This window comes from Erinaceus europaeus, chromosome 19 (genome assembly GCF_950295315.1).
Source record: "Erinaceus europaeus chromosome 19, mEriEur2.1, whole genome shotgun sequence".
In the NCBI taxonomy this organism is placed as follows: domain Eukaryota; kingdom Metazoa; phylum Chordata; class Mammalia; order Eulipotyphla; family Erinaceidae; genus Erinaceus; species Erinaceus europaeus.
The window spans coordinates 51,680,511-51,702,048 of NC_080180.1; the positions used below are offsets into that span (position 1 = coordinate 51,680,511).

The 21,538-nt window shown below is 42.1% G+C and overlaps 1 protein-coding gene across 5 annotated transcripts in view; it reads right to left on the bottom strand.

The window, feature by feature from the left end:
* FHIP1A (FHF complex subunit HOOK interacting protein 1A) overlaps positions 1–21,538 on the bottom strand; it is a 263,617-nt gene that overhangs the window by 122,365 nt on the left and 119,714 nt on the right. For 2 of the 5 annotated variants that reach the window (XM_060178961.1, XM_060178959.1), the window contains one exon: positions 941–1,129. The exons of the other annotated variants lie outside the window; for them this stretch is intronic. The gene's annotated coding sequence lies outside the window, so the exon portion shown is untranslated. The remainder of the gene's footprint in view (positions 1–940; positions 1,130–21,538) is intronic. 5 annotated transcript variants of the gene reach the window in all.

Sequence of the window (21,538 nt, forward strand, 5' to 3'; positions counted from 1 at the left end):
CTTAACCTGCTGAGCTATCACCTGACCTCCACGGAATCACTTTCTAATTAATGAGCGTCCAGTGTATATCAGGCTCAGAAGAAATAAAGCAATAAGCATTTAGTCAGTCGGTAACTTATTTATTATATGAACTGAGGATTTAGACAGAGACATCAGAAGGAAGGGCAGAGACCCCTGGAAGCAGTTCACAGTTGCAATTTAGGGTTACAGAAATAATTTTAAGAGTACTAGCTCTAAAGCCGTATCTCCTAGGTTCAAGTCCTAATCCTGCCACTACTCAACTGTATGAATTCATACCAAACACGCCTTCTGAAACTCAGGGTCCTCATCGATAAAATGGGACTTATATTAGTTCTTTCTCACAAAGTTCTTAAATTCACATAAGTAAAAGTCTTAGGACACATAGTAAGCATTGTGTAAATACTAACGTAATTATTGAAAGGGCATATTAAAACACAATAGTGTAATAAAGGAATAGTTCACCCTTTCGCAAAACTTTTGCTACATGTCAGTTATACACATAATTAACACCTCACTCCTCAGTGAAGGAAGGACTATCACTCTGGCCAGTTTACAGATGGGTGTGATCAAGCACAGAGGAGCTAACAGCCCACAGAGGGGAGCTGAGCCAGCACCAGGACCCAATAGCCCCCCCTCTTAACCATGGCACTATCCCATCTGAAGCAGGAACTAAGCCTGTTTGAGGCAGGTGACTAGCTTCTGAAGAGCACTGCAGCGGCTACAGAGTGAGTAAGTGGGAAAATGGAAGCCAGGCTCAGGATTTATGCTCTAGTTCATTAGACAGCTGGGAGCTGATAAAGATTTCTGAGCAAAGGTGTTACCTGGCAAGAGGAATGTAAGGAATGCAGCCTGGCCAATGGGCAAAGGGTACACTGGAATGAGGTGAAAGGAAGCTGCTGAGAGGGAGGGGAGGACTTACAAAGGAGGTGGTGTGGCGATGAGAAGACTCAGCCAGGTGACAATATATGAAGAATGTAGAGCTGGACAAACAGAAAATACTTTGAGCCAGGGAAACAGCACCATCAGCAGCACAAGACTTCTTACTTGAGACACCAGAGGTCCCAGGTTCAATCCTAGGAACCACCATGAGGCAGAGTTGAGCAGTGCTCTAGTGAAAAAAATATGCATGTGTTGAAGAGAAAAATAGAGGAAATTCAGAAACAGTGAACACTGGGAGTGAAGAAACAAGTCATCTCTCAAAACCCACTAAGGATCCAAGGAGAAATATTCCCTTGGGGTCAGGTGGTGAAGCACCTGGTTAAGCACACAAAGTACTGCGTGCAAGCAACCAGGTTCAAGCCCACGGTCCCCATCTCTAGGGGAAAACTTCACAAGCAGTGAGGTAGTTCTTCAGATCTCTCCCTCTCTTTCTCTCTCTCTCTCTCTTTCTCTTTCTCTCTCTCTCTCTCTCTCTCTCTCTCTCTTCCTCTCCCTCTCCCTCACCCCTCCCCCTCCCTCTCCCTCTCCCTCTCTCTCATTCTCTATCTCTCTCCCTCCCAATTTTTGTCTGTCCTATCAAATAAAAGGGGAGAAAAATAAAAAGGTAGCAGAGGATTCATCATGCAGGCACTGTGCCTCATCTACAACTGTGGTGGCAATTAAAAAAAGGAAGATATGCTTCCTTCATAGTTTTTCTTTCAACAGCTTTTGTGCTGTGTTTTGTGCAAAGCTGAACACAATTATTTATAATGCATGATCCAAAACCTAACCAGTAGCACAAAGCAAAGCCTTGCACAGCACTGAACTCTGTACAAGCAACACGGGTGAGCTGCAGTGAGTGACAGTGATTAGTAAAGACTCATAAAGCGAAAACACATTGTATAAAGAAAATGGTTATTTAAAAAATCGAGATCAGGAACCTACTAATGGCTAATACTGACAAGGAGCCCAGGTCTGATAACATCTCCTCAGTACAAAGACAAGCTGATTTGCCCCCTTGTTTTAAAGAGGCAGCCAGAGCTTGCCAACAGAAATCTGTGATTGATCTAATTAGCTTGCTGAACTGAGGGCACCAGTGTGCCAAAATCATGTGTACCCACAGATTACTACTTCCTGGACCAAGCAGTGTCACATAAAAGCCTATTTCCTACTTAAATGTTATTAAAAGGGACGAAATCAGGCAGTACTCAGCATATAGAAGTCTAGTAAATACTACTGGATGGTGATGAAACAGACACAAATGTCCAAAGAGTGAGTGCTCCTGGTGGGAAGAGGAAGAAGCATGAAGGACTGGAAACATGTACATGCAGTAGCTGAAGCTTAAATCCCAGTCCCAATCAGGCAATTTCACTACATGATGCATGTACCAACATCCCCGCCCACGTGACAATACAGGTCTTCTAAGTAGTGGGCCCCATGGAACATAACTAAAATAGACTTCCTAGCTTCTTTCCACATGCAGACCACTGCTAGTTTCTATTCCTACCTTGGGGTTCCTGTTTATTAAATAATTTGTCCTGTTTTATATCTTACCACCTTTTGACCACCAAGTTGCAGATGCTACCATGATGCCATCTTGACTTCCCCAGGCAGATGAGGTCATCTCCTTTGCAATATTGTGGTCAGAACTGGAAAGTATCATGTTCAGTGAGACAAACCAGAAAGAGAAAGACCAATACTGAGTTATCTCACTTATAGGTGAACTTAAGAATAAAGGACAGTAAGGGAAGACATACAGTGAAACTTGGACTATGTGGAATATTGCAATAAAGCAAAGGACTCTGGGGAAGGAGGGGGAGGGACAGGATGAAAGGACACTGGGGTCCTGGTGTGTCTCTTAGACATCAATCAAGAAGAGATAAGAGGCTGGTGCCTATGTGTTAAAGGTTATACTATAACCCCCTAGTAAAATTTAAAAAGAAAAAGAAAAAGAAGCTTGAACCAGAAAAGATGAACAAGGAGATTAAAAGAGAAGTGACAGCATCAGTTTCATCTCACACCTGCAGCTCAAAAGGAACAAATGTTGTGTGAGTGTGTGTGTGTGTGTGTGTGTGAGTGTGTGTGTGTGTGTGTGTGTGTGTGTGTGTGTGTGTGTGTGTGTGTGTGTAAGCAAATTTTGATCTTTGAAAGGGATATTATCCAGTTAAGTCTCTCACGGACTAGGGCCAAAATCTATATGAGGAAAAATCCATGCCATTGCCTTACCCGCGGCCTTGCCTGGCCACAATGGGAACATTCCAGGCTGCACTCACTTCAGAACCAGTCTTCCTTTGAGTGGCAGGGCAGGATGATCTAGCCTCCCTTTGAAGAGTGGGGTAGTCCCTACCATTACTGCTTTATAGTGATGGCAAGGTCCTATGAAGGCCCACAATAGGACTTATGATAGCATTCCCGATGGAAGTGACAGTGGTGGTGCAGAGGGATCTATTAGAGATCTACACCCATTATATTTGTGTAGGAATCCAAGAATCCCCTGACTAGAGCCCCAGATGATAGAGTGGTCAGGTTTTAACCAAAAAGGCCATTATTAAGTGAACCAGTCACATCCCCTTATCCAGCTTTTGTAGTCCTTTCTTTATCTGAAAACCTTAGACTTTCTCCCAGTAGTTTAAGCATTGAGTGTCATTTATTTTACCCAACCAGAATTAGGGTTTACAGGGTCTGTCTCCTTTGGGTCTTTCTGCTAGATTGCCAACTTAATTTGGTCTAAGTCTTATTGACTAGAGAATTTATGATGCCTTCTTAAGGCACTTCTACTATTCCAGGTTTATTAGGTCTAAGTCTAATTATAGAGGGCTATTAAGCACTTTTACTTTGAGTTATATAATTGCCCCTTGATTATGGATACATGTGCACCTGTACCAACTGTCCTAAGCCCTAGCCAGTATCTACTTAGGATCTGTATCTAGTATTTGTATGTACCTCTCTGCATCGATGGAATCCTGGTCCAGGAAGTCTTGGAGCTTAGGGATGGTTGGGTCTGACCTGAACATCTGGCAGTACATGACTCAGGACAGAAGGGCGTTCCCAGAGAATAAGAAACAGAGACTTAATATTTTCTTAATTTTCTTAATTTGCTTTTAACACTAAAATTTTATATTAAGAAACTTATCAGTTTGTGACTGATGTAAGGATAATACATTATAACCAATGTACTTGCTATAAAGTAGTCTGAATCCCTTTGAGCTTGAAAAATGAGTCACTCCGCACCACCTTATATTGAATAATGAACACCATTACAGGAGAAACTTTTTCCAAAACAAGAAAATTAAATGTTGATTTTACCTAATGTGTGATTACTAGTTTTTATGTGAAAAAAAACTAAAACTTTTAGATATATGGCATAAAAAAGTCAAACTTCAAATTTCATTAAGCTTTTTTTTTTAAGCATTTGTATATATTTTGCTCTTAGAGAAGCTCCCATGGCCCCCAACCCTACTTGACTTTGGCTACCGTTTGCTCTTAATCAACTTCCTGATTCTATTAGAGAATAATTATTTTGAATGGGACTACCACAGATATTCTACAGAAACTGGGATGATGGTTAGTAGGTTAATAAAGAAGTATCATTTAAAGCACAGAATCATTCCAAATGGCACATATACGTACTTAGAATGCCTTATTTTATTATGAATCATTAAAAAAAAACCCAAATCATTTGGCAAGATTTTTCACATAAGTCAAAGTTAATTTTCCAAGTGCAAGTCTACTGATTGAAATTGTCTTTTTTTTTTTTTTGCCTCCAGGGTTATTGCTGGGCTCAGTGCCTGCACTATGAATCCACTGCTCCTGGAGGCCATTTTTCCCATTTTGTTGCCCTTGTTGGTGTGCTTGTTGTAGTTGTTATTATTGTCATAGCTCCTGTTGTTGTTAGATAGGGCAGAGAGAAATCGAGAGAGGAGGGGAAGACAGAGAGGAAGAGAGAAAAACACCTGCAGACTTGCTTCACCACTTGTGAAGTGACCTCCTGCAGGTGGAGAGCTAGGGGCTTGAACCAGGATCCTTATGCAGACCCTTGTGCTTTGCGCCATGTGCGCTTAACCTGCTATGCTACTGCCCAGCTCCCGAAGTTGTCTTTCTTACATAAGTCACACTCACAATGTGTAACAGAGAACTTCCAGTTTGGTCACTTGAAGTTGAGAAAAACCTCACTGTGTATAAATCTGAATTTAGAACCCTTCAGTATTTTCAGCCTCTTTCCCAGTCTTTCATTAGAGTTATGTGTTGTACATCTAGTTTAATAACACTATTTGACAGCAAAAAAATTCAACTTCAGTTATGTTACATCCTTTTGTAACATAAATATTTCATCAATTTTTGAATATATTTTACTTGTTTTATGAGGAGAGAGGGAGAAAGGAAAGACGTAGAGGCCAGAGCACTGTTCCACTCTGGCTGATGGTAGTGTGTGGGGAGCTGAACATGGGGCTCTAGAATCTCAAGCATGACAGTCTTATTTGTGGAACCATTATACTATCTCCCCAGCCCTATTTCATCAGTTTTATGGTGTTTGATGAGATTACATATCTGCTATACCAATGCACTTGAGTCATCAGAGAAGTCTGGACCTTTATAGCACCCTGAGAGAACCAAGTCAACAGAGCACTCAGCAGGAAGTGAGCATAAGCAGTGCACTCTCCCAAGAAAGAAAAGTCCTCAGCTATTCACAGAGCTACTCTAAGAGAACCACCACTGTAATATATTTAAAAAACTAGCTGTACTGGGGCCCTATTCGGGGAGTCATGAGATTCCCAAACAGACATGATGGGCCTAGACCTCGAATAAATCCCTCTCTCCATAGTTACTCTCATCTCTATCAGGAACAATAAAACAGACCCCTTTGTGGGCCCCCATAGCACCTTGTCCACAACTTGGATCAACAATGTTAGAGAATATTCCATCCTCCGAAGGGAGGCTAGACAACATACTCTATGCTACACCTGAGGAAGATGGGTCCTGATATTGGGACAGCTTGGAACGTTCCTACTCATGACCACAGAATGTGAACTTGGATCTACAGGGATGCAGAAATAACACAGGCTCCTAAGCTGAATATGGGCCCCAGATCACATAAAATCAAATTGATGGGGTTTACAGTCAACAATATTTATATACCTTTCCCATACTAGGGAGCTATTCTCTTCCCTGATCCAGTTTTCTGGTCATTTTACCAGCCATGACATCATCTCCCCAGACAATAACTTGGATCCACCTGCATATCAGATGTCAGGCTCAGGGGAAAGAAAAAAAAAAAAAAAAACCTAGTATAGCCATGGGCCCTTTGGAATATAACTAAAATATGCCTACTAGCTATCTATAAAACAGAGACACCCCCCCCCCAACTCTTCATATGCACTATTCCAGCCTTTAAGTTCATGACTCATCAACAACCTGTTTGGCTTTATATGTTAACTCTCTTTTCAGCCACCAGGTTCCAGATGCTACCATGATGCCAACCAGACTTCCCTGGACACACAACCCCACCAATGTGTCCTGGAGCTCTGATTCCCCAGAGCCCCACCCCAACAGGGAAAGAGAGAGACAGGCTGGGAATATGGATCAACGCCCACATTCAGTGGGGAAGCAATTATAGAAGCCAGCCCTTTCAACTTCTGCATCCCACAATGACCTTCGGTCTACACTCCCAGAGGGTTAAAGAATAGGAAAGCTATCAGGGGAGGAAATGGGATACAATGTTCTGGTGGTGGGAATTGTATGGAGTTGTACTCCTCTTATCCTATGGTTTTGTCAATGTTTCATTTTTATAAATAAATTAAAATAAAAGATAAAAATAAAAATAAATTTTAAAAGCCAGCTGTGTTTCTAAGAGCTAGCCTCATGTTTAAAAAAGTATCTCCAGGCAAAGGTATAACTTGCTTAAAGAAAATGTCATTTCTGTCTCTCACAAAGGGAACTCCTGTGTCCATCTGCAACATCCCTCATGGCAGAAGTCCTGTGGAGTCATTCTAGTTGAGAAAGGAGGTAGGCACTGCCATCAAATATAGCCGAGGGTTATCCCCAGAGTTTATTTTGCACAATTAACACTGGGTGATACTCCCTGATAGACAAGCTGATGGAAAAATAACCAGCCATGAGATGCCCACTTACAAGAAAACTGACACAGAGATTTGCAAGTAGTCTCCCAAACAAGCAACCCCCCCTCCGCATGACACTGCTCCATACCTCCACAAGACTACGAAAATTACTTAACCAAATCACTTAACCCACTGGCAGAATTGTTCTTTTAACTATCATTTTTATTTGGAGAACATTACGTCTAGCACTTCTGCCCCAGACTACCACAGACTCCACCATTCCTTACAGTCTCAAACATGTTACCCTCCCTCCCTCAAGCAGACAAGCCACTGAATCAGCTGGATTTTTAGCTCCGCTGTAAATTGACTCTGTATAGAAACCTGGCCTAAGAAAACCCACAATACATAAATTTTGAGTCCTGTGGAGTTTTTGTTTCCTGACTCAGGAAAAACCTTCCACCCCTTTAGGGGAATTCACTCATCCCAAGGAGCCCTGTTTTCACATTCATCACCTTTTTTCTTGGTGAAGATAGAGTTCCTTTCAGATGTTACTGGCAGAGAAAATATAGAAAGGTTGGTAAAAGAGACTGAGTTGGATGAATGATAAACTCAGATTTCTCCTTGTGGAACAGGATGGAAATATTCTAGGAGAGTTGTTAGCAGCATGAAATAAACCAAAGCTATGAGAAAGAGAAGGCAAAAGTCTAGTCAGAAAAAGGTGAACAAACTAGAGTCGGGACTATTCAATATCTAGACTGTGGTGGTGGTTATATAAATTATCACAAGTAAAACTCAAGAAGCTCTGAGGACTGCATTGGCCAGTGCTAATACCCTGGTTATGGTGTTGTATTTTTTAAAATGCTGTGCCAAGGAATGCCAGGGATTTGTGCATATACTATATAGTTGAGCAGACCCGCAACTCAACTTTTTTGTTTGTTTTTTAAATTTATTATTGGATAGAGACAGAGAGAAGTTGAGAGATAGCAGGGGAGATAAAGAAGGAAAGAGACAGAGAGACACCTGAAGCCCTGCTTCATCACTTGTGAAGCTTTCCCCCTGCAAGTGGGGACCAGGGTCTTGAGCCTGGGTCCTTGTGCACTGTAGTGTGAGTGCTTAACCAGATGTGCCACTTCTGCTCCCCCACCCAATTATTTAATTGTTAGAGAGAAAGTGAGGTAGGGAGGGGGAGAAAGGAGAAAGATTACAGCACCTCTCCAGCATACACAAAGCTCCCTCTGGTGCCATCCACAGTGCTCCAACGTGGTGCTAGGGTTTGAATCAGGCTTCAAACATAGTAAGGCATCACTTTACCAGGTGAGCTACCTCCCAGCCTCTACACTGTATTTTTTTAAAAAATGTTTCCATTGGGAGAATCTGGTCAAGGGGGACAAGGGACTTCTCTGTATTATAGCTTACAATAGCATGTGATTTTCAGTTAGCTCAATAAAAGTTTCCATTTTAAAAATGGTGCATCCTCCCACATGAAATCAGGTCCTTCCCAGAGGTCATTTGGCAGTGCTATCCAAGGTGGGAGACTCACATACAGCCTTTGACCCAGCACTCTCACTTTAAGGGGTTAACTGTCATGAATAGTTCACAACATGTCAGAGATTTAATTACAAGTGCATTTATTTCAGCAGTGTCTTTCCATGGATAATGATTCAAAAATGAGTACATGTGGTACATCATACTGTTAGACTCTAACTAGCCATCCAGACACTCTTTGGGAGCTGACCAGATGACCTGAAGAGATAAATAGGGCATGTGCAGCTGTTTCAAGTGTTTATTCAGCTCATACCACGTGTCAGGCACTGTTGTTACGCTGGGGACTCTGAGGTGCCCCGTGGGACTTAGCAAGTCATACAGTCCGGGGGTAATCGTCTGCTAGGGAGTTAAGAAAACAAGTGAAGGAGGACATGCTCACTGCCCACAGAGCTGTGTGACCACAGAAGCACAGGCACGGACACATGCATGTGTGTGCATATATCACCCAAATTCTGGAACCCAGACTATCAATAGTAGCTATTTCTGGAAAGGGGATGGGGGAAGAGGGAGAAGGAGAGGGAGAGGAAGAGAGAGAGAGAGAAATGGGGGGGGGGGTACCTAACTGTTTCTTTTCTGTATATCCTAAATTTTCTACAATTAAGAAATTTTACTGGGCTCATTCCAAAGTTTCTTTCTTTCTTTTCAGTTTATTTTGATTTCTTTTTTAAATTTTGTTTATTTACTTCTTCCCTTTTGTTGCCCTTGTTGTGTTATTGTTGTAGTTATTATTGTTGTCATCATTGTTAGACAGACAGAGAGAAGTGGAGAGGAGGGGAAGACACAGAGGAGGAGAGAAAGATAGACACCTGCAGACCTGCTTCACTGCTTGTGAAGCGACTCCCCTGCAGGTGGGGAGCTGGGGGCTTGAACTGGGATCCTTAAGCAGGTCCTTGCGCTTTGTGCCATGTGAGCTTAACCCACCGTGCTACTGCCTGATTCCATCTTTTTAAAAAGTTTCTGTACAGGTTCAATCAGAGTAAAACTTTTTAAGTTCTGACTCAAAATGACTCAAAGGCCTCTTTATTCACTGGCATGAATAAAAGCAAGCTAACCAGCTAATATAAATAACGCACCTTTGTTAATAATTCCTCACAAACATTTTTCTCACAAATTCACTTCTATAGGCAATTTCTGGTCCTTAAATTGAGCTGAGCTATTATTTCAGAACTTTTGCATTATCTGATTTTGCTAGTATTTTTATTTTATTTATTTATTTTACATTACCAGGACTTCACTGCTCTTTCCTTTATTTATTTTTTTTTCCAAATAGAAAAGAGAGAGAGAAAGAGAGAGTGCAGCACTAAAGTTTCCTCCAGTGTAATGGGGGCCAAGGCTCAAAACCTGGGTCACATACATGGCAGACCATGCCTCCCAACTAAGCTAGTTTGACAACCTACTAATATGTCTTTTCTTTTTTAAAAAATTATTATCTTTATTTATTGAATAGAGACAGCCAGAAATCGAGAGGATGGGAGAGAGAGACAGAGAGACACCTACAGCCCTGCTTCACCACTCGTCAAGCTTTCCTTCTACAGGTGGGGACCAGGGGCTTGAACCCACGTCCTTGAGCATTGTAACATATGTGCTCAACCAGGTGCGCCACCACCTGGCCCCTAATTTGTCTTTTCATCACAAAAATAATGCAGCTTAAGTATACAGCTCTACAAACAAAACTATAGTATCACTGAACCAAACAAAAATAACTAAGTACTAGATACACTACTTAAACAAATGCCTATAAAGGTACCGGCTAGTTCATGTGTTTACACTTAAGATGGGCTCCAGTAGCACACAACTAATTCTTACACTGTATATATTTTTCCTTAGCAAGACATGTTAGTCTAATGATGGATCTTAACATTAAATATGTTTATTTAACCAGATGATTAATGTTGATTTAGCCATGATGATTTCCTGGTTTCAAAGCTATAAAGAGTGAACAATGAACACCCTTTCAATGAAGAGTATTTATACATATCCTAGTTTTGTCCTCCATTTAAAATCCCTGAAGTGGGCAGGAAGATAGCATAATGGTTATGCAAAAGACTTTCATATCTGAGGCACAAGAGGTTCAATGCCCTGTGCCACAATAAGCCAGGGCTAAGCAGTACTCTGGAGAAAATAAATCAAAGAAATAAAATAAAATAAAACCCCTGAGGTGGGAGGTCTAGCAGAGGCTCAATGGGAGAGCAAATGCCCTGCCATGTGTGAGGTCCTAGTTTCAATACTCAGCACCACCTGTGAGCACCATGGACAGCACCAAATGGACCCTATGGATGGTAGAGTAATGCTTTGGTGTCTTGTCTTCTCTCTCCAAATGTAAAGTAAAAACTTAGGTGAAGGAGGTGGTTCAGCACTATCTTACATGTGTGAGACCCTGGGTTCACTCCCAGCTATGACTCTAATGGAATGCACACCTGAATGTAAGTGGCACAATTCACACTCTGAACAAGTAATAAAGGAATGACATCAGTCCAGTTTCCACCTGCTCACTACTGTTACAGATCAGCAGTGAAGATCAATTTGCTCTTGTGACAACCTTTCTTAGATCAAACAAGTAAATGCAGAGAAACTTAAGGCTAACTAAGACCCCACTAAAATTCTAGATCTAGTGCCTCCCTAACTTGAAGCCAGATCTCATAAACCTAATACTGATTTGGATAAAACAAATGATATTCAATGCTTTAACAACTGGGAGAAAGTCAGATAAAGAAATAACTACAAAAGCTTGATAAGGGCAAGAGACTAACTCATTTAAAAATGGCTGTTTTGGCCACTATCAAACTACCTCATAACCTAAGATCCTAGACAGGGAATCCTTGGATTCCCCTATAAGTAATTTGGGCCTAGACCTCTGATAGATCCCTCTCTCTAACATCACTGGTCATTATAAGCCCTTTTGTGTGCTTTTTCAGGACTATATCCTCACTGTGAAATAGCAATGATAGGGACTGCCTCACTCTCTGAAGAGAAGTTTGTTCACCTTCCTCTACCACTCAGGGAAGAGTAGCTCTGAAATCAGTGCAGCCTAGAATGTTCCTAGCTGTGAATATGAACTGTAAGCTCAGTTTGACAGGGACTCAAAAGTTGTACAGGCTCCTGTGCTAAATATGAATAGATATAGACCCCAGGTTAGATCATTGTGGTGGAAAGTTAATTGCATTTATAGATCTTCAAATTTACAAGCAACTATCTGCCTTGATCCTGCTTCTTAGTTCTACTACCAAGTCTGACACCATCTTCCCAGACAATATTTCTAGTTAACCTCCATGTTAGAGCATAGGTTATTAGGACATAGTCTCCTAGGAACATTCCTAAAATATCCTAACTTCCTTCTACCCTAAGGTCCCTACTTTCATTTGCTCTATTCCCACTTTATGGTTCTTGTTTATTAAACATTTTTGTCCTGCTTTCCATCTTACTACATTTTAGTCACCAAGTTCCAGATGTTACTATGATTCCATCCTGATTTCCCTGGGCAGATGACCTCAGCAATACTTCCTAGAACCTTGGCTCTCCAGAGTCCTACACCTTAGGGAAAGATAGAAACAGGCTGTGGGTATGGATCAACCTGCCAAAACCCATGTTCAACAGAGAAGCAATTAAAAAAGAATTCCCACCTTCTGTACCCCAAAAAGAATTTTGGTTCATACTCCCAGAGGGATAACAACAGGGAAGTTTCCAATGGAAGAGATGGGACACAGAACTCTGGTGTTGGGAACTGTGTATAATTATACCCCTATTATCTTAAAATCCTATAAATCAATATTAAATCACTAGTAAAACATTTTAAAGAAGATTATCTTGCTCTTGCATTCAGGAAAGTTCCAATTTGGGGAAGAGAAAAGATCAGAATGGAGAAATTAACTGAACATCAGTTAAATTATAATTATTTTTAATTGTTTTTATTATATTTATTTATTTATTTATTGGATAGAGACAGCCAGAAATTGAGAGGGAAGAGGGTGGCAGACAGGGAGAAAGAGAGACACATGCAGAACTACTTCACCACTTGTGAAGTTTTCCCCCAGCAGGAGGGGACCAAGGACTTGAACCTAGGTCCTTGTGCACTGTAACATATGCACTCAACCAGGTGCACCACCAACCAGCCCCAATTATAATTCTTCACTTGGTGAGTTGACTTTAATTGCACGATTTTATTTATTATTACTCCTCCTCCTCCTCCTACTCCTCCTCCTCCTCCTCCTACTACTACTCCTCCTACTCCTCCTCCTCCTCTTCCTACTATTACTATTTTGCCTCCAGGGTTGTCACTGGGGTGCGGTGCCTGTACTACGCATCCACTGCTCCTGGAGACCAATTTTCCCATTTTTGTTGTCCTTTTTGTTATTATTGCTATTGTTGTTACTGCTGTTGTTGTTGTTGGATAGGACAGAGAGAAAGTGAGAGAGGAGGAGAAGATAGAACAGGAGAGAAAGATAGACACCTTCAGACCTGCTTCACCACTTGTGAAGTGAACCCCCTGCAGATGGGGAGACAGAACTTTGTCCAATTCACCAGTGCAAACTAAAGATCATTCCTATAGGCCTGTATTCAACTCTGAGATCTTTATTTAGATGATTCCTATGAAAACATATCTGACATCTTTGGATCTTTATCCTACTCAGATCTACCTCCTCACCAGACCAGAGACAGGCTGGTGTTTTTGACAGTAACTCCCTTATGGGGCCATGTGGGAATAAAAGGAGGTACAGCCTCAGATGCCAGCTGTAAACAGCACAGCGCTGCAACCTTATGCCCAGCACATACTAAACAGTCCAAAAATCCTGTGTTGTTGCTGTTTGATTACAAATTATATAACTTTAACAATGACATATGAGGACTTCAACACCAGCTTTTTTTTCTTCTTTTATTACTAGTGATTTTATTTTTTAATTATTTTGTTTTATTTTATATTTTATTTTGTTTTGCTTTATGCCAGCTATTTCTATGCATCAAAAAAATCAGGGTTCACAAAGCTAGGCCCAGAACTCCATCTTCTAGACATCAGTCTCATTCACTGAACAACTTTGTTGGTAGATTTTCTCTACACACAGTGAAGGCTAGAGACATCTTAATTCACACAATTACACTTAATCAAAGCAATCTGCAATTTGAGGCTTAAGTCTAGGGGCTCAAAATATACTTGGTTTATAGATACCCGCCTGGTTAAATAATAATTCTCTAGAGCAGATATTTTAAGTTGCCGGCTAAAAGCAAATGGGTTTATATCCCCACCTAAGAAGATGATGAATGATTGATTATAAATCTCTCCTCTGATAGAGGGTTTCTGATTGCATTAGACAGAGGGCATGAAGACTAATTAAAAATGCTCGTACATTCATCACCGTTGATTGTGCATAATCCATTGCTGAAAGTAGGAACGTGGCACCTTCCCTAAGATGACAGAGCAGACAGATGAATTTCCACTAACAACTCCCATAGGCGATCTGTCTTGATTTCGGGGTAAATGGGCTTTCCTTAATAACCTAAATCAGAAACAGAGTGACAGTTCAGAAACCCCAGGCCACATTTTGCTAGTTTGCCCAAGCAGGGGCCGGCCAGCTCTGGTCACATGGTCTATGATCAATAAATAATCACAGATGGGCTGGTAAACAAGTCTGTGGGCATACTTTAGAGATTTTTCAAAACTGATTTTTCTAGACGCCCACATAGTTGGCCATCACAATATGTGTTCCAATGGGCTATGGGAATACATTGACTGTGCCACCCAAATCAATGCTAATGTGCTTCAGCCCATGGCACACGGCTGGACTGACCTCTCCCCACCCTCAATAATCAAATGATGGTCACTAGTGTTGTCGTCCCCCCAGTGAGACATCACCAAGGTATGCTGATGTGTGTTTTCTTCTCAAGAGGAAAGACAGGTGGGTTTCACCTCTCTCCTTTAAGGAAAGTGCCACTCTTGAGTGGAGAAGACAGGAAGTTAGGTGACAGTTTGTGTTCTCCTGTTCCTCTGGAGAGGCCTCCTGTTACCTTTTCACGCCAGCCAGAAAGCCAGCACTACCATATTCTCTCAGAGGATTCAGGATATGAAAGCAGAAAGCCCACCCCATATGCTGCTGGAAAGGGTTCTGGTGCTCAAGGAGCATTCACTCCTCCTCTCTTATTCCAGGGGCCTCTGTAGCTCTTCCATACATCAGCAATGGAGCAGCTTGGGGAACAAGCCACAAAAGGTGTCAGTCCATGGAGGCTGCAGGATAGAGGATGTGACTGGGAAAGTAGCTAAAAACTCACAAAGTCCTACCAAGTGAAGATACTGGTTATACTCATTGTTTTTATGTTTGTTTCTTCTTCTTTTTAAAAAATTCATTTATATACTTTGAAAGAGAGACAAACACACACACACAGAGAGAGAGAGAGAGAGAGAGAGAGAGAGAGTTAGAATGAAGAGCAGATCCCTGTTCTAGCATATATATAGTGCCAGGCATAAAACCTGGAGTCTCAGAACCAGCCTTATATTCTGTCTGCTGAACTAAACTACCTCCACAGCCCCTGATTGTACAAGTTTTTTTACTCAATTAATATATACAAAGAATTTGGCAAATAAAAATGGATTAGGGGCTAGGAGAGAGCACCAATTTTAGCTCAACAGACTTTCATGCCAGAAGGACCAGAAGTCCCAGGTTCATTCCCCAGCACTACCCATAGTTAAAGAGTACTGTGGCAAGAGGGGGGGGGGGAGATAAGAGGGGGGGGGAGAGAGGGAGGGAGAGAGAGAGAGAGAGAGAGGGAGAGAGAGAGTAGGAGAGATGGAGAAGAAAGGAAGAAAAGAAGAAAGGGAGGGAGGGGGAAAAAGAAAGAGGATTTTTATTTACATAATCTGCACTAACTGCAAGGAAACTTGCTTTGAAATTAATGATAATTCAACATAGCAACTATAAGCCTAAGGTGGAAAAGGGAAAAAATGAGAATCTGAGCTTGAAAAGTCATCCCAGTTTAAGCAAGAAAAGAACCAAAAAAAAAAAAAAATTACAGACCAAACAATAACAAAATTGTTATGCAGCTGATCAACCTCTGCTTTTTGAAAAACAAGGAAACAGCAATGAGTTCTGCAATGCCAGATAGTCACATACTCCGTCTATGCTCCTTCCATATGAATTGCCAGAAAGGAAAATTGACATTTTCCATTTTATAACTTCCTATACTTCCTAATATATTCTTATGTTATTTATTTTTAATTCTTGCCTTCTTTACCTGGCTCCCTTTTACATATCTCTTGCCAGTCTCTGTAGATTGAGAATCTGGCAGGAGTTCCCTCCCTGTGGACAACAACGTAATTTATCTAAGGAGCCTCCAATTCTCATCAATTTTGTAACAGATACTACTCTGCACCAGGCTCAGTGCTAGAACAAGGCAAGCATTGTCTCTTTTCCTGTGGAGCTCAGAGTCTTTAAAACTGAGGGGTAGAAGACTACGGAGACAGCATAATAGTTCTGCAAAAGACATTCATACCTGAAACTCTGAAGTCCCAGGTTCAGTCCCTAGTACTACCATAAGCCAGAGCTGAGCAGTACTCTGGTGGCTCTCTCTCTCTCTATCTATCTACCTATCTATCTATATCTCTCTTATTAATTGTTTTTAAAATTTGAATGAGGGGAGAGAAGAAATTAACAACTCCTTTAAGTCCTCAAGTTCTTCACTGTTTTGTTTGTTTTCCTTTTTTACCAAAGCACCATAAGCCCCAGCTAATGATGTGGGGGATTGAATCTGTGACTTTGGCACCTCAGGCAGGAGAGTCTCATGGCATAATAATTATATTAACTATCCTGCCCCAAGTTCCTCACTTTTTTTCTTCTGTCTCTCTTGGTGTGACCCCTAGCATTTCCATTATTAATCATCACAAACACTCCCCAAATAGTATCATATGAAACTTATTTTCTAACACAGGGATTTTAGCCAGACTGGCTAACAAGGCAAGGATGAGGAAAATGCAGCAGAGGAGTTCTCTTAAAAAACACAGCCTTGGGGAAAAAAAAAAACAAAAAAACACAGCCTTGGGCTGGGAGATGACTCAGCAGATAAAACAAATTCCCTATTGTGTGTGAGGAGGCCCTGGGTTCAATCCCCAGCACCAAATGAGGACATCATGGACAGCACCAGGAGTAGCTCCATGAATGGTGGAGCAGAGCCCTGGTGTCTCTCCTCTCTTTCCTCTAAGGATATAAAGGACCAGAAAGGCCCTCAGTTAATTCAGACACAATTTAAAAAAAAAAAAAGGCTTAAAAATATACAGCTGTACTGTTTTAGATGAACACCAAATAGACTCATGTTCACTTCCTAACAAAGTCCCAAAACCTAGATATAGACCAAGTCCCATGAGATAGGACATATGTTCAGATGTACCCATAAATTAGGGCAAAATATATACCTGAAAGGAAAAGTACACAATAGTCTGCAATGAGTCAGTATAAAGTTCCTAATGAAATAGTGTCTACTTAGACTTAGATACCCTCCTCACCTACTTCCTATTATACTTCCCTCACTCACTCCCAAGCTATCCTTATCAAAGCAAGGACCACAAAAGCTGAACAAGGGCAAGAGACTGGAATATTTTAATGATGACTCTTTAGTCACTTTCAGGCCACCCCATCAGCTGGGGCCCTAGTCAGGGTATTCTGAGATTCCCAAAGAGACATGATGGGCCTAGCCCTCAAATAAATCCCTCTCTCCATTGTTACCGGTCATCTCTATCAGGAACAACAAAACAGACCCCTTTGTGGGCCCCCATAGCACCTTGCCCTCAACTTGGATCAACAGTGGTAGAGAATATTCCATCCTCTGAAGGGAGGCTAGACAACACACTCTATGCTACACCTAAGGAAGATGGGTCCTGATATTGGGACAGCTTGGAACGTTCCTACTCATAACCACAGAATATGAACTTGGATCTACAGGGATGCAGAGATCACAAGGCTCCTAAGTTGAATATGGGACCCATCATATCAAATCGATGGGGTTTACAGTCAACAATATTTATACACCTTTCCCATACTAGGGAGCTATTCTCTTCCCTGATCCAGCTTTTTGGTCCTTTTACCAGCTATGACATCATCTCCCCAGACAATAACTTGGATCTACTTGCATATCAGATTTCAGGCTCAGGGAAAAGAAAAAAAAAAAAAAAAAACCTAGTATAGCCATGGGTCCTTTGGAATACAACTAAAATATTCCTACTAGCTATCTACAAAATGGACCCCCCCCCCACTCTTCATCTGCACTATTCGAGCTTTTAGGTTCATGACTTGTCAACAATTTGTTTGGCTTTATATGTTAACTCTCTTTTCAGCCACCAGGTTCCAGATGCTAGCATGATGCCAACCAGACTTCCCTGGACACACAACCCCACCAATGTGTCCTGGAGCTCTGATTCCCCAAAACCCCATCCCACTAGGGAAAGAGAAAGGCATGCTGGGAGTATGGATTGACCAGTCAACGCCCATGTTCAACAGGGAAGCCAGGCCTTCCACCTCCTGCATCCCACAATGACTTTAGGTCCATACTCCCAGAGGGTTAAATAGGGAAGCTATCAGGGAAGGGGATAGGATACGAAGTTCTGGTGGTGGGAACTGTATGGACTTGCACCCCTCTTATCCTATGGTTTTGTCAATGTTCTCTTTTTTATAAATAAATTAAATTAAAAAATTAAAAAAACAACAAATAGAGTCATGGAGAAAAATAGGAGAGGAAAGAAAAAAGCAAAATTACTCCTCCTCCACCCCCTTTCTCACATCACCTTCTCCCCTCAAAAAAAAAAAAAAAAAAAAAGCTGGAACCTAGGAGCCAGCAAGTGGCTCACCTGGTAGAGAGCACAAGTTACCATGACCAAAGACCCAGGTTTGAGCCCTGGGTCACACACGGGAATGCCTACAGGGGAATGTGTGTTACAATGACTCTCCTTTCTGCCTCCCCCCGCCCCCCCCCTGTCTTTCTCACCCTCTATCTAGAGGAAAGAAAAGAAAAGACAAAAAAAAAAAAATAGAAACCCGTTCCCCTGGCAGACGGCTCACTGGGTCATTCAATCCTGATTACCTAGTGAAAGTGTACAAGTCAGCATATGTTATGCCTGCATGTCCCTAATTATGACCAAGTAGATGAAGGCCTTTAAAAAAAAAAAGAGTGCATTTCACCTTATTGAAAGGGTTGCTCGCACATTACTAATTAAAGCACCTCCGTTTCCATCTACATTAAAAACACAATAATTATCTTCATGCAGAATTTTTCTCCATAACATTTGAAAAAAGCTTCAAACCCTAGGATGACAAACAGAATATAAACAAAAGGGCCATATATGAGTCCCCCTGTCCCTGGAAGCTGCCTCAGCAGCTCAAAGTGAAGAGCTCCCCCCTTTGGGAAATACAAGCATGAGCAGCCCTGAAAAGACCTGGCAGAGATGTCCATGAGGCAAAATATTACAAACTATTACTGGTACCTGTCTTTTCTTGAGTCACTGCCTGTGCCATGCACGGCACTAGGTGCTTTCAAATACCCCAGTTCAGAGAGGACAAGTGACTTGTCAAAGGTCACTGAGCCAAGACATGTCTGGGTAGGGAACTGAACACAGATCTGTCTGACTTCAAAATCCATACTGTGTCCATAGCTACATGGCCAATAAAGAGGCACTGTCATCAAGAGGAGGGATGCAGGGACAGGACAGAGCTGACAGCTACTGCGTCTTTATTTTCCCAAAGCACAGTTCACGAGACTAGAAAATACCAGAGTTACAGGGGCTGAGCACTAAGTAGCTAGAGAAGCCCAAAGAGGATTTCAAACAATTCTCCCAAACAGGTATCATAAAACATCCCTTCCTCTACTAAGGCTCCTAAAACTAGGGGGAAAAGATGTGTTGAGTCTGCAGCAGGAGGAACATGACTCAGCCAGAAGGTGCCATCCTGAGCAGAGGCAGGGGAACTACAGACACTTGACTTGACATGGAAGTCATTCGTTCGTGACTTCTGTGTATGGTTCCCATGATGCTCTGGGCTGAGGGCTCCAGCCTCTGAGTGCTGGAAAAAAAATCACAACACCCCAAAGAGGGAGACAGTTTGCGAGGGGAAGCTGTGTATTCGGGGTGAGCAGGGCTGATAGGGTGTACCCCAGGAGTGTCTGCCCCTCGTGTTCCTCAGCTCAGGTGAAGGGTCCACACTTTGAAAACCCCCAGCCCCAGCCCCAGCCCCAGCCCCAGTTCAGCTCTACTATATAGTGAGAACTGTCAGGACTACAAAGCATGGAGCTTTAACTATTTGTTTTTCAGTAACTTAAATCTGGGAAGTTCTCTTAGAAAACCTTTTTCCTTGAGATGGAGTTGTGAGAGGCCATGTGGAGGGTGGAACAAGAGCTGGAGAGAGCCAAGAACAAGAAGCTATCAAAGTCCCCAGTCCTCACCTGCAGGGGGAAAGCTTTACAAGTGGTGAAGCAGTGCTACAAGTATCTCTCTTTCTCTCCACCTCTACCTCCTCTCGCCTATTTCTCTCTGTCTCTGTCGAACAAAAAAAAAAAAAGTACCAGGCTCCAGCAATAATCCTGGCGGCAGGGTGGGGGTTCTCTCTCTCTCTCTCTTCTCTCTCTCTCTCTCTCACTCTCCTCTCTCTCTCTCTCTCCTCTCTCCTCTCTCCTCTCTCCTTTCTCCCTCCCTCTTTCTCTCTCTCTGTAGAGGATCAGGAAGATAGAGTGGGTTATGCAAAAGATCCCATGCCTAAGACTCTGAGATTCCATAAACCAGAGCTAAGCACTGTTCCAGTTAAAAATACCAAAGCACCACAACGACCCTGGATCCATACTCCCAGAGAGATAGAGAATGGGAAGGCTATCAGGGGAGGGCATGGTCCAGAGAGGAGCTCAGGGTGTCTTTCCCAGATCCAGGTTCCCAAAGGACAGTGCTGGGGGTAAGCGGGTGCAGACAAGCCTGTGATACCTGCTGGGTGCTCCCTGAAGAGGGGTCCCCAGTGAAGTCCAAATGTCCTTCTCTGTGGGAAAAAAAAATAACACTATCCCACTTCTTGAGATTGAAACAAAGACAAATGTTGCTGTTTGTCTCTTTGAGATAAGTTTTTAATAAAGAATGAAAAAGCAGACTCCTTCAAGCCCCTTCAGAAACAAAAGAACAGAACCCCCTCCCCGCTAAAAAATCATTAAAGCAAAGCTTCCCTTTTCCCCCACCCAAATACATAATTTAGAAAGTGACAGCTGAAATAACTAGTTGCATCAATCATGCAGGAGCCATTCCAGGGAGCCACCCCCATCGCCCAGCTCCTCTGAGCCTGGTCTCCAATTCCAGCCAGCTTTTTGGAAGCACCTTGGGGTCCCACTCCATTTATCATTTATTTTATTATCTGGCTTGCAAACTCCATTTGTTCTACTTTGCATTTCTGATATAAACATGTGGGCTCGATATTTCAACAGAATGGACAATGGGTTTCAGTCAACACCCTTGACGTACATTTCACAGCTACCTGCTTCAGTGCCTCTCACATATGCATAGAACACAGAAAACGTGATTGTGGTATATTTGAAATGGGCAGCAGACTAGCACTTCTGCATCAATCAAACCTGGGGAGGGAGTCAGGGGCACTCCAACTGGCCAAGCATAATTTATCTCGATTTATTTTTCAACAGACCACTACTCATCTGTGTGTTTGAAAACTGCTGTTTCTGTCAGCTCTTACCTTCAGTCACTAAAAGAAGTGGACTCAATACAGCTGCTGTTTTGGCAAAGTTTTCAATCCTCAAGGGAGTGGGAGGGAGCAGAAAGGACTCCGATCTGAAGCCACTGGCCTGGCTCCATTCGATGTGGTATAAGGAATAGCCGAGATAACCACACTCTAAGCCACTGTTCTGAGCTGCCCGGCTTTTATTCTATTCTCTCACTGCACAAAATTCAATGTCTCCCCAGCACTGAGTGGCAATAGCTCAAGGTGATAAGCAGTGAATCACAGAAAACTTCATTGAGTGTTTTCCTGCAGCCTATAAATAAAATC